This window comes from Nicotiana tabacum, chromosome 19 (assembly GCF_000715075.1).
Source record: "Nicotiana tabacum cultivar K326 chromosome 19, ASM71507v2, whole genome shotgun sequence".
NCBI classification, from domain to species: domain Eukaryota; kingdom Viridiplantae; phylum Streptophyta; class Magnoliopsida; order Solanales; family Solanaceae; genus Nicotiana; species Nicotiana tabacum.
In genome coordinates, this window is record NC_134098.1 from 103,320,595 (window position 1) to 103,326,594 (window position 6,000).

Genomic DNA, 6,000 nt, shown 5'->3' on the forward strand with positions numbered 1-6,000 from the left:
ATTTAGGAAATTGGGTTGGGTCCATGTCTTGTTGGGTTTTAATTTTGAGCTAAGAAGACTAAAATAATATAACGTATTTATATAAATCACTCTTAATAAACTACTAAAGTAAAATTAAATATTAAAAGTAAAACTATATTTTTGTATTTTTAAATGTTATAATAAAGTAAAAATAGAAAAAATAGGCTAAAGTCATGGTAAAATTAAAATAGTATAAACATAAATATACTAACTGACCTTAAACTAAAAATAAAAATATTTTTGAGCTTTTAAATTGTAATTTGAAGTAAAAATTGATTGAAACTCTATAAAAATTAAAGTTAAGTTAAATAAATATTTTAAACACTAAAATAGCTCAAAAACGTGCCGGATCAAAAATTACATGCTTACAGCTGCCCCTCTTTGCTTGGAAACACGAAGAGTTTTCGGGGCAAAGAAACAAGTAAGCAACGTAATTGATTTCTGACCCGACACTTATTCAAAAGAAAAGAGAGATGGATAGAAGATTGTGACCGAACCCTGGTATCTGAGCTGCCTACATATCATTGGCTTTAAAGGAATCAGGTCACGTGTAGTTCAGAGGTGAATGAAGTAATGGAGTGTGTGGAGAGGATGACAGAGTCGAGTGAGATACCGTTCCGTCGAGGTTCCGGTCCGCGGTCCTGTTATTACATCAAAAATCAAAAAATGAAAAAGACTAACTAAGCATGTCAGCTATGAGTTACAAGATTCCTATCTATAAGTCTTCTGAAGCTTGATCTTGAGACTTGAATGGTTCTTCATACAGACTTTTGATTTGAACCTTGCTGCTTGCTAACTGCAGGTGCTGATTCATTCTTCTACAGCTTCTTCGGATCAAGACCGGACATGCAGTGCTCGTGTATTCAGCCATGTCTTGAGCAGTTCATATCTTTCATCGGCTTATGCATTTTGGATTCACTTCTCTTTTTTCTTTTTCTTTTTTTCTTCTTTTATTCTGGATTGAGACTTCTTCATTTGGTCATCTCGGACTGTCAGCTCGCATTCTTGAGGTGAGCTTCTGCTACTTCTAACTTGAATTGAATTCTTAAATGACTTCCCTCGTTCTCCAGGTGGGCGCCTGATGACTTAAAACTCGAAATAAATTCCCTCATTCTCCAGGTGGACGCCTGCTGACTTAAAAACTTGAAATAAATTCCCTCGTTCTCCAGGTGGGCGCCTGATGTTGACTTAAAACTTGAAATGAATTCCCTCGTTCTCCAGGTGGACGCCTGATGTTGACTTAAAACAGGAAATGAATTCCCTCGTTTTCCAGGTGGGCGCCTGATGACTTAAAACTTGAAATAAATTCCCTCGTTTTCCAGGTGGGTGCCTGATGACTTAAAACTTGAAATAAATTCCCTCGTTCTCCAGGTGGGCGCCTGATGACTTAAAACTTGAATGAATTCCCTCTTTTTCCAGGTGGGCGCCTGATGAATTAAAACTTGAAATTAATTCCCTCGTTCTCCAGGTGGGCGCCTGTGTTAACTTAAAACTGAAATGAATTCCCTCGTTCTCCAGGTGGGCGCCTGATGTTGACTTAAAACTTGAAATAAATTCCCTTATTTTCTAGGTAGGTGCCTCATGACTTAAAACTTGAAATAAATTCCCTCGTTCTCCAGGTGGGCGTCTGATGACTTAAAACTTGAATGAATTCCCTCGTTTTTCAGGTGAGCGCCTGATGACTTAAAACTTGAAATTAATTCCCTCGTTCTCCAGGTGGGCGCCTGTGTTGACTTAAAACTGAAATGAATTTCCTCGTTCTCCAGGTGGGCGCCTGATACTACAACAAAACGGAAACAACAAAAGAAACTTTTTCTGCCCCAGTTTACACTAGGAAGATTTGTGAGTTATTAGCAGAACTATAAATTACCTATGCTATTGATGAAAGATGCAATGATGAGAGTAAAATTAAAGACTCGACTAGGATGTGCGTCTCCTAAAGAAATAAAAATCTGAAAAACTCAAACTAGGAAGTGCGTCTCCTAAATTTGAGATTGAGCTTGCGAAAAACTATAAACTAAGCTTGACTAAACTAAAAACTGACCCTATTTTCCAGGCGGGACTCCTGATTTCAAGAAAACTAAAGATTGATAACTTAAGAAAACTAAAAATTGACCTTTGTTTTTTTTTTTTCAGACTTCCCCTTTTTTTAAAAAACTTATTATCCTAGGAGAAAATTCATCAGACTAGGTCTTTTTTTTGTTTTTGGTATCTTAGGAGAAAAATTCATCAGACTAAGATTTCTATCCTAGGAGAAAGTTCATCAGACTAGGTTTTCTATCTTAGGAGAAAGATTCATCAGACTAAGACGTTAATCCTAGGAGAAAATTCATCAGACTAGGTCTTTTATCTTAGGAGAATGATTCATCAGACTAAGACTTCGATCCTAGGAGAAAGTTCATCAGACTAGGTCTTTTTGTTATCTTAGGAGAAAGATTCATCAGACTAAGATTTCGATCCTAGGAGAAAGTTCATCAGACTAGGTCCTTTTTTTGTTATCTTAGGAGAAGGATTCATCAGACTAAGATATTTTTATCTTAGGAGAAAGTTCATCAGACTAAGATATTTTTATCCTAGGAGAAAGTTCATCAGACTAGGTTTTCTTATTGTTATCTTAGGAGAAAGATTCATCAGACTAAGATATTTTTATCTTAGGAGAAAATTCATCAGACTAGGTTTTCTATCTTAGGAGAAAGATTCATCAGACTAAGATTTTGATCCTAGGAGAAAGTTCATCAGACTAGGTCCTTTTTTTGTTATCTTAGGAGAAAGATTCATCAGACTAAGACGTTTATCCTAGGAGAAAATTCATCAGACTAGGTTTTCTATCTTAGGAGAATGATTCATCAGACTAAGATTTCGATCCTAGGAGAAAGTTCATCAGACTAGGCCTTCTATCTTAGGAGAATGATTCATCAGACTAAGACTTCGATCCTAGGAGAAAGTTCATCAGACTAGGTCCTTTTTTTGTTATCTTAGGAGGAAGATTCATCAGACTAAGACGTTTATCCTAGGAGAAAATTCATCAGACTAGGTTTTCTATCTTAGGAGAAAAATTCATCAGACTAAGATTTTTATTAGGAGAAAATCCATCAGACTAGGACTTTTTATCCTAGGAGGAAAAATGTGAAGAGCAATGGCAATATCCTATGCACACTAGCAAGACAAATAAAGGCAAAGATTTGAGAAACTTCCCTTTGTCGGCTCTTCTCTTCTCTTTTTTTTCTTTTGAACCACTTTCCTTGCACTGATTTGTTCCTATTTCAAACAAAAAATTTTTTGTCAGTTTTAAAAGTGGTGGTCGGTTTGTGGCCTTGAGTCTTGGGCAATTTGGCTTTTGCTCAATCAGCTTGAGTCAGTTTCAAGAGACTTTTTGCTCTGCATCAATCTTGATCGTTTCACACCCAGTACCATTTGTATTTGTGGCTCAATCAGCCTTATCCCAACTGAAGATCTTTGCTTAGGTGACATTTTCTATGTCTTGAATGTCTTTCTGCTTTTTGAGCAATTTGTCTGTCAGAGAGAATCACAACTGGTAAGTGTCTTTTGCACAATGTGCCACTTCATAGTCCTTATTCGGTACTACAGAGAATCTCTGATTAACCTTGAGGTTATCTTTGCTTGCTTTACCCGAATAGGTTGACAAAAGTCTTTTGGGGGGGGAAGCCTTTGCATGAATCCTCAATGCATGTTGACTGTAAAACTTGAGTGTGCTGGCCAAATTTACTTTGTACAACTGAAAAGCTGGTAGCAGATTTTAAAATCTTTTCTTGCTTGTTTTGACAAGGACTGACTCAGAGCGAATGACACAATGATGCGAAGAAACAATATTAACAAGAAATACCCTTGTCGGGAAGGAAAGGAGGAAGTTTTTTTTTTTTGGGGGCAGCTAGCCCTTATGATCATGACATGCATTTTGGACTTAGCGGCCTGATCTTTCAAACTGTTCAAATCTTTCCCTTTACCATTCCTATGACATTTGAAGTCGGGCTTGTTTGTGTCAATTCTTTGCATCAGCTTCATGACTCACTTTCGACTAGTGGTGCCCCGAGGGGTTTTCACCAACAAGTCTCTCTCATTTATTCATCTCTGTCTACCGTCGTCTTACAGTGCCCGTGAGGGTTTTCACTAGTAAGACTCTCTCATTTTTTCTTCTTTATTTTTCTTTCTTTTTCTTTGTGTGAGCAACTCGACAGTGTTCTATGTCATGTGACAACTGCTGCTCTTTGCATGCGTTTCTTGGCATTCTTGAAGGCATATCGGGAGGTCTTTATTTGGAAGGTTTTTGGATAGGGTTGGAAAGATGGGTCGACATGGAGGCTCTAAGTAGACTCAATACGTTGTATACTTTACAACTCTTGGAATCGACTCTTTCAAAAGTGAAATAAAAGTTTTGCCCCGGTTTCCGATATTGGGGATTTTTGTATTTTTTTTTCTTTCTTTTTTTTTTTGAATTCTTATTTGGTTGGACCGAACCGTGTAAGGCTGCCTACGTATCCCCTTTTTAAAGGAATCAGGTCTAACGTAGTTCAAACATCTAACCTAACATCTTCTTCTTCTTTTTTATCTCTATCTTTTTTTCCATTTCTCTTTTTTTTTCTCTTTTCTTTTTTTTTTTTCAAAACAAGCTGCCCCAACTTTTATTTTCTGGGGGCATGAGCTTTTTTACTGTTCTTTTCTTCTTCTATTTTTTTTGTTTTTGCTTGTACTTTCTAAGAGTTGCCCCAATAGTTTGTATTCTTTGGGCATGGACTTTTTTTCATTTTTTATTTTTTGGACTTTTAACTCTAAACTTGATTCCAAAAGAGGGTGGTCGAAGAAATTAACACAGGCTCAAAAGGGGTAACAAAGGGTATAAAGTATTTAGGTAGCACAAAAGGGCCTCCCAGCCTCAAGAACGCCAAACATATTATCTTTTGCGGTCACAACATTGATGACCATGTTTGTCTTATTGGTTTGTCGTGGTCGAAAGACACTTTCCATCCCTTAATGTCAAACTTTCCAACAAACTTCAATTGATTCTTTCTCAAACCCGATCTTTACAATGATTTGAAGGTAAAACTTACTCGAGCTTAATTCCAAAGTGTTTCGACTCTTTGTTCATCCTAAAAAATATCTTCTTCTTTTTTTCGGTTATCCGATTCAAGATTAAATTAATTTTCTAAGATCTGGCCAAAAGTTCCGCATGCATGTCATTTTACTAGAACTAGCGACGAAAGAACTAAGCATAGAATGAAACAAAGACAAACTGTATTTCATTGAATAACGGATAGAAGAATTTGACAATAAGACAAACAAACTGAAATCCGAGTTACGACCCTAAAATAACCTGGCTAATAAAAATAGCAACAAAACGAACAGACAAGACTCACACAAACAAAATAAAGGGATAGAAGGGTTTGACTCAATAAAACAAATAAAATCTGGATCACACCCTGGAATAACCCAGATAATAGAAAAAACATCAAAACAAGCTACCAAGATTCCTTCCTAGTGAGGAGGGAATGACTTTTCAATTGCTAAGCTTGACATTTAGCCACAAATTTACTCATCAGAATCACCATGGCCTTCTCCAATTTCAGTCGGCAAGTTCTCGAGAGGATTCTCATACTCCATGTCACTACACATCATCCCCACAAAGTGTGCATCATCATGTGCATGTAAAGGATTCTGTGTGATATTCTGGGTGTCATTATCTTGGATCACAATCAGTTTTTCCTGGATCATCCTTTCTATTTCTCTTTTCAAATCCCGACAACTTTCAACATTGTGCCTCTGGGCATTGGAATGGTATTCACACCTTTTAGAAGGGTCAAAATTTCTTGCACGTGGGTCCACATGATTTGGAGGAATAGGTGCAATCATGTCATAATGCTTTAATTTCTCAAACACACTTGCGTAGGACTCTCATATTGGTGTAAAATTATCTTTCAACCTTTGTTCCCCTCTATACCCCTGGCTTGGTTGTGGGTTATAGGG